Genomic DNA, 8,499 nt, shown 5'->3' with positions numbered 1-8,499 from the left:
TTCGAAGGCGTATGTTATAGATCTTCATGGAAGAAAGATTGCTCTTTAGGGCATGCCTAGCCATATCGTCTTTTTGCTCAGAGCATAAACTCTAACCTCTGGCCTAACATGTGTCCCACTGCATGTGATCCTTAATTTACTTTGCTATCTTTCCCACCAGACTCTTAGAGGATGAGAATTATGTCTTATTTGATTTTATAACACTTCTGAACCTGGCACATTGTTGAGTTCTAAAGAAGTGGTGTTTGAGTGAAATGACTGAATGTGTGAATTAATGAGGGTTGGTCACTTAAGAGATCCCGAAGAAATGGGCTTTAGAGCAGACAGACTTAGGTTAGGGCTACAATGGATCCATCGTTGTTGGGTAGTGGAAGCTGGTAAATGCCTGGGAAGTGTGCAGAAGGAGGAGAGCCTTCATTAATAATGTTAACTTGAAAATATTCCTGTGGTTTGACTGTTGTTCAGTCAGCAACTAGTTGTCATGATAATACTTTACCCATTTTTCTCAACTTCCCCATTGCAATTATGTCTGTTAGAGGTCAAAATAATGTGTCAACGCAATAATTCTAGTAAAAATAAGGAAACAGTAATACTGTTGGGGTAACAGAAGAGCAAACAACAGAATAACGGACTTTCAGCACCCACTTGATTGCTTTGGCACTGTGGAGCCAAAGTTAATGTAGAAGGATAGGTTTGTTAAGGAAAAGATCTCGAGACAAACTTTCTTCACCAGAACTCTGAGGTTGGTCTGAGTTGGAGCTCCTGTCCTGTAAGCTCCAGAGGGACTTGTAAAGAGCTTCCGTGCCGTTGGATTACTGCCTTAGAGGAAAAAGAGAAGCCTGTGGAATATAGCATAGATAGTACCATTTAGAGTGATAATACCTAGATGCAGGTTGATATTCATCCAGGACATACCTACATGGTGTGAAGGCTGATGTTCGTTCTGATCTGTTGGTTTCCAAGTCATACCCAATGTTAAATATTTTGATTATCATTCTTGCCTGAATTCAAATTAGCTTCCTCATCTATAAAATGGAGGCAATGATGACGATGAAGATAACAGTTGCATAAAAAGGTAATGTAAATGAAAGCACATAATAAGCCATAAATAACTAGAAATATGAGCGGTTATTATTGCTTATAATAGTAATTACTGGAGTGCTCCTACTGACAATGTGCATTACCTCTGATGTGCTGAGAGGCAAGTACAACAATTATTGACTGAGTAATCACCGTCAAGATGACTTTCTTAAAGCTAGGGCCTTGGGTAGAATGCGAATTGAGAAAGATTTAAAGGCACCAGATTTCCACATAGCTGCCATTCTATTTGCAGTCTTTATGTGGAGGAGACAACTGTTCACATCTTGGTGTTTTCACATGTATTCAGCGTCATTGATCATCAACAGTGCCAGCCTTGTTTAAAATTAAAGATAACAATACTTAAAATACTGACAAATACATACAATGGCTTTTTGTTTGCATGAAGCCCTAGAATGCTGCCTTGTACTAATAAAAATCATGATCTTCGGGTGGACATTATACTCATTTTATGAATCATGCCATAAAATGAAACGTATCTAAATTGTGCTACCTTCAGAAATATTTGGTTTTCTAAATTTTTATTTACTTTTCTAAATGTGCAAACTCTGATTTCAAATACCATATATATTTTAAAATAAAGACAGTAAGGTAGGATAAAATCTCATAGAGTTAATATAATTTCCAATTTGGTAATTCAACAAATATTTACTGAGCATCTATTATTTTTGAGGCAGTGCTAGACATTTTGGGGTAAACTCAGACCCATAAATAAGATATCAATTATACTGTTAGTCTAGTTTTACTTTAAAGTACATGTGATGATTAATTTTATTTGTCAGCTTGGCTATTCCATGAAACCCAGATATTTGGTCAAACAATAGTCTAGATGTTGTTGTGAAGGTATTTTTTAGATGAGTTCACATTTAAATCAGTAGACTTTGAGCAAAACAGATTACTCTTCATAATGTGAGTGGGCCTCATCCAATCAGTTGAAGGCCTTAAGACCAAAAAGGTGACATCCCCCAAGGAAGGGAGAGTCAGCCTTCAGACTGCTCAGACTCAAGCTGCAACATCAACTCTTCCCTGGATCTCCAGTCTGTACCTGCATAATAACATGAGCCATTTTTTTAAAATCAATTTCTCTCTCTTTCTCAATATATATATATCAATATATGTGTGTGTGTGTGTGTGTGTATATCTCCTATTGGTTCTGTTTGATCGAATACAGTTCATGATCAAGACAAGTATCATATGATATTGCTTATATGTGGAATCTAAAACAAAACAGTACAAATGAACTTATTTAAAAAACAGAAGTAGAGTCACGGATGTAGAAAACAAACTTATGGTTACCAGGGGATGGGGGGGAGGGATAAATTGGGAGATTGGGACTGACTATATATAAGATAGATAACTAATAATAACCTGCTGTATAGCACAGAGAACTCTGCTCAATACTCTGTTATGGGGACTTCCCTGGTGGTGCAGTTGTTAAGAATCTACCTGCCAATGCAGGGGACACGGGTTCGAGCCCTGGTCTGGGAAGATCCCACATGCTGCGGAGCAACTAAGCCAGTGTGCCACAACTACTGAGCCTGCACTCTAGAGCCCGTGAGCCACAACTGCTGAGCCCGCATACCACAACTACTGAAGCCCACGCGCCCAAAGCCCGTGCTCCACAAAAAGAGAAGCCACCACAAGAAGAATCCCGCGCACTGCAACGAAGGGTAGCCCCTGCTCACCGCAACTAGAGAAAGCCCGTGCGCAGCAATGAAGACCCAACACAGCCAAAAATAAAATAAGTAAATAAATAAGTATTAAAAAAAAAAACAGACTAAAAAAAATACTCTGTTATGGCCTATGTTGGAAAAGAATCTAACAGAGAGTGGATATATGCTTATGTATAACTGATTCACTTTGCTGTACACCTGAAACTAACACAACATTGTAAATTAAAAAAATTTTTTTTTTTTTTTTGCGGTACACGGGCCTCTCACTGTTGTGGCCTCTCCCATTGTGGAGCACAGGCTCCGGACGCGCAGGCTCAGTGGCCATGGCTCACGGGCCCAGCTGCTCCGCGGCATGTGGGATCTTCCCGGACTGGGGCATGAACCCGTGTCCCCTGCATCGGCAGGCGGACTCTCAACCATTGCGCCACCAGGGAAGCCCTAAAAATTTTTTTTAAAATACAGTTCATGATCAAACTGTACATTTATTTCTCAATGTGTGACAATCTCATTTAGATTACAAATTCCTTAAGGAGAGGGTTGTTTAAATTTATATTACCTTACTTAGAATAATTAATATAAAGCTGAACAGTAAACGTTGTTAGTTAATGTATGAACAGTAAGTGAAAGAATAATCCTAATAAGCATAAACAATGTATTCTTTGATCCATCACATAAAAACTATGGAATTTAAAAAATGATTATAGTTAGTTTCACGTGTATAAATGTTATTACAGTTTAGGAATTTTAAACCAGGTTTAGCATAAGCTGTTTCACTCTAACCCTGATATTTTTTCCCTCAATTTAGTTTGAATTGGTTTCATGTCACTTGAAACCAAAATAGTCCTAAATTTTATACCTACCTCCCATAAGGCTAGAACAGCATATAATAAAACAGAGATAAAATAGGTCCACTAAAATAAGGAAAAAATGAATATGAGTTATGCAATGAAAAGGGAGGAAGAATGGTCTTACTAGAAATCCTAGGCTAAGGATAATTGCTATAATCTGGAACAAAATTTACCTCTGACTTTCTGAGCAGCCAGGGCAAAAAGAAATCTCAATAAATTACCTTATTCTCATTGTCAAATAAAGAAAGCCTATTCCTTCATCAAGAAAGATAGATTTTTGCTTGAGCCAAACTGCTGGAATAAGAGAAAGCTGTTAGGGATTTTAATTAATCATTTAATTATTTATCGAATCTCTATTATAGGCAGAACATCAATTTGTCCATTAAAGATCAGCTCTCTTTACTTTATAGGTATCAGTGTAATTCATTCATAAACTAATACCTTTTTATTATATTGAGTATAATGTTCCAATAATAATGTTATTTTGACCTGTCTCTCATTTAAACTTTCATGTCGTGATCCTATGACTGATAACTCAAGGGGGCCTGATTCATAGTTAGACTGAATAGGGATGTTACAAATCAAAAGGAGATCAAATTAACTGCCTTTGATTTGTAATATCCCTAATACATGGCTATCTCCTCATAGGGCTAACCCTGTCGGTGCCATGTGTAATTCTGATATAAGGTGTATGATAACATTTCCATTGAAAAACCTTCCTTATTTTCATAATGTCATGAAATTTAGAGAGGTCTCCAAGTCTAACTTACTAAATAGTGCAGCAATCCCCTCTACAGCTCTAAACTATTGAATAGTTTGCAGTTGGGCAGTGAGAGGAAATGAGCATAAATCACCAGGAGCCACATAAACTCATTCAAACAAAATATATCAGGTTAACCCTATTGATATGATTAACAAGCTAGCAGAGCAGTCTAGATACAAATATTGTGATTTGGACAAAGTGAGAATGTGTTTGGTCTATCAAAAATATACTATACTAGTTAATTTATCTGATTCATCCATAGAATCACAGAAAGTTAGAGGTAAAATGACTTTAGATGTCATCTTATTCTATAGATATGTCGGCTAAGAAGCCTGAAATCCAAATAGGTAAAATTATTTTCCTGATATTACACAGCATGTCAAAGCAATAGTCAGGAACCTGGACTGCTCACCAGTGCTCTTCCTCATAGATAAGGTTAACAACACCAGCTTTTACTTAATACTACCTTCAACTGAAGGTGGGTCATAAGTGGTAACTCCTAGGGCAACTAAGTTGTTCATTCCAGGGAGAGTTGTTTGGCATATAGACATGGGTCTAAGGTTGGGCTTGGGTCTGAACCCCTCTGGTGTGTTGGTGTGCAGGTCCTCGGGGACTCTGGGAAAGATCTTATGCTCAGTGAAGGGATCTGTGCCAAGAGTCAGTTTGATAACACTGCCTCAGTCTGTAGAGGAGACTGAGAGGGGAGTAGAGACTATAAGCACGCCATGGCTGTGACTTGGATTCTTCCTTCTGGTGACTTTTAAGAATTTGTGTCTGTGTTCTAAGGGCACAGAGGAAAAGAAAGCAAAAATTGATAAAGCTTTTTTTCTTTACTCCAAACTTTCCCTCACCTCCAATAACAAATTAGTGGGGTTTTGTCATCTTTACTGCCACCACTGTAGTTTGGGCCACCATCATCTCTCACTTGTAGTGGCCTGGTCCTCCTTCTTGCACAGTGTCCATAAACCAGGATGAGAAATCATAGAAGTGAACCAGATCTTACAAAAAGAAGAATGAACGAAGCCCAATGTTAGCAGAAGGAAGGAAATAAAGATCAGAGCGGAAATAAATGGACTAGAGACCAGAAAAACAATAGAAAAGATCAAGAAAACTAAGAGCTGGTCTTTTGGAAAAAATAAACAAAAGTAACAAAGCTTTAGCTAAACTAAAAGAAAAAAAAAAGAGAGAGAGAAGACTCAAATAAATAAAATCGGAAATGAAGGAGACATTACAACTGATACTACAGAAATAGCTACTACGAACTGTTATATACTAACAAATTAGATAACAGAGAAGAAATGAATAAATTCCTAGAAACATACAACTTACTAAGATTGAATCATGATGAAATAGAAAATCTGAAATAAAGAGTAAAGTAATTGAATCAGTCACCAAAATCTTCCAAGATCAACAACAAAAAAAAAGCCCAGGGTCATATGTTTTCCCTAGTGAATTCTATGAAACATTTAAGGAAGAATTAATGTCAGTCCTTCTCAAACTCTACAAAAAAACTAAAGAGGAGGGAACATTCCCGAACTCATTTTGAGAGGCCAGAATTACCCTGATATGAAAGCCAAGTAAAGACACTATAAGAAAAGAAAACTATAGGCCAATATCCCTGATGAATATAGACACAAAAATTCTCAACAAAATATTAGAAAACTGGGGCTTCCCTGGTGGCACAGTGGTTGGGAGTCCGCCTGCCGATGCAGGGAACACGGGTTCGTGCCCTGGTCCGGGAGGATCCCACATGCCGTGGAGTGGCTGGGCCCATGGGCCATGGCCGCTGAGCCTGCGCGTCCGGAGCCTGTGCTCTGCAACGGGAGACGCCACAACAGTGAGAGGCCCGCATACCGCAAAAAAAAAAAAAAAAAGAAAAAAAAATTAGAAAACTGAATTCAAGAGCACATTAAAAACATCATACACCATGATCAAGTGGGATTTATCCCTGGAATGCAAGGATGGTTCAACATATGTAAATCAATGAGTGTGATATACCACATTCATACAATGAAAGATAAAAATCATAAGAACATATGAATAGATACAGAAAAAGCACTTGACAAAATTCAACATCTTTCATGATAAAATCTCTCAACAAATTGGGTATAGAAGGAACGTATCTCAACATAGTAAAGACCATGTATGACGAGCCCACAGCTAACATCATACATGGTGAAAGGTTGAAAGCTTTTTCTCTAAGGTCAGGAACAAAACAAAGATGCACACTCTCACCACTCCTATTCAACATAGTGCAGGCAGTCCTAGCCAGAACAATTAGACAAGAAAAAGAAATAAAAGACATCCAAATTAGAAAGGAAGAAGAAAATTGTCTCTGTTAGCAGATGACATGATCTCATATAGAGAAAGTCCTAAAGACCACCAAAACTCTGTTAGAACTAATGAACAAATTCAATAAAGTTGCAGGATACAAAATCAACATACAGAAATCCACTGTGTTTCTATACAATAACAACAAAACATCTGAAAAAGAAATAAAGAAAACAATCCCATTCACAATAGCAACAAAAACAATAAAATACCAAAGAATAAATTTAATGAAAGAGGTGAAAGATCTGTGCACTGAAAACTATAAGACTTGGTTTAAAAAAATTGGAGAAGAAACAATTAAATGGAACGATAGCCCCTGTTCATGGATGGGAAGAATTAATATTGTTAAAATGTCCGTATTACCCAAAGCAATCTACAGATTCAATAAAATCCCTATCAAAATTCCAGTGACGTTTTTCATAGAAATAGGAAAAGCAATCTTAAAATTTGTCTGGAACCACAAAAGACCCTAAATAGCCAAAGCAATCCTGAGAAAGAAGAACAAAGGTGAAACCATCACAATTCCTAATTTCAAACTATAGTAATCAAAGAGTATGGTACTGGCATAAGTGTAGATACATAGACCAAGGGAACAGGATTGAGAGCCCAGAAGTAAACGCTTACTTATATGTTTAACTAATATTTGACAAGGTAGCCAAGAATACTCAATGGGGAAAGGATAGTGTCTTCAACAAATGGTGTTAGGAAAACTAGATAATCACAGGCAGGAAAATAAAATTGGACTCCTATCTTACACCACTCTCAAAAATTAACTCTAAAAGGACAAAAGAGAAACATAAGACCTGAAACCATAAAACTCCTAGAAGAAAACGTGGGGGAAAACTCCTTGACATTGGTCTTGGCAATAATTTTTTGGATATGACATCAAAAGCTAAAGCAACAAAAGAAACAAAAAGCTGCACAACATCAAACTAAAAACCTTCTGTACAACAGAAGAAACAATCAACAAAATGAAAAATCAACCTATGGAATGGAAGAAAATACTTGCAAACCATATATCTGTTAAGGAGTTAATAGTCATAATATGTAAGGAACTCATACAACTCAACAGCAAAAACACCAATTAATTAAAAAGTAGACAAAGGAACTTAATAGACATTTTTCCAGAGAAGACATACAGATGGCCAACAGATACATGAAAAGGTGCTCAACATCATTAATCATCAGGGAAATGCAAATCAAAACCATAACAAGCTATTGTCTCACACCTGTTAGAATGGCTATTGTCAGAAAGCAACAGAAAACAAGTGTTGGCGAGTATGTGGAGAGAAGGGAATCCTCATGCACTGTTGGTGGGAAGGTAAATTGGTGCAGCCACTATGAAACACATGTGGAGGTTCCTCAAAAAATTAAAGGTAGACTACCGTATGATCTAGCAATCCCACTTTTGGGTATATAGCCTAAAAAAATGAAATCAGAATCTCAAAGAGATATTTGTGCTCCCACATTCATTGCAGCATTATTCACAACAACCAATATATGGAAACAACCTAATTGTCTGTCTATAGATGAACAGATAAAGAAGATGTGATGTATATATATATATACATACAATGGAATATTATTGTCATGAGAAGGAAGGAAATTCTGCCATTTTTGACATGGATGGAACTTGAAGGCATTATGCTAAGTGAAATTAGTCAAACAGTGAAAGATAGATACTGTATGATTTTACTTATATGTGAAATCTAAAAAAACCTCAAATGAACGAACATAACAAAACATAAACAGAGTTATAGATACAGAAAACCAACAGGAGTTTGCC

Source organism: Aethalodelphis obliquidens, unplaced genomic scaffold (genome assembly GCF_003676395.1).
Source record: "Aethalodelphis obliquidens isolate GAN/ISIS:26980383/991018 unplaced genomic scaffold, ASM367639v1 scaffold1, whole genome shotgun sequence".
NCBI lineage: Eukaryota > Metazoa > Chordata > Mammalia > Artiodactyla > Delphinidae > Aethalodelphis > Aethalodelphis obliquidens.
Note: the sequence above shows the minus strand (reverse complement) of the source record.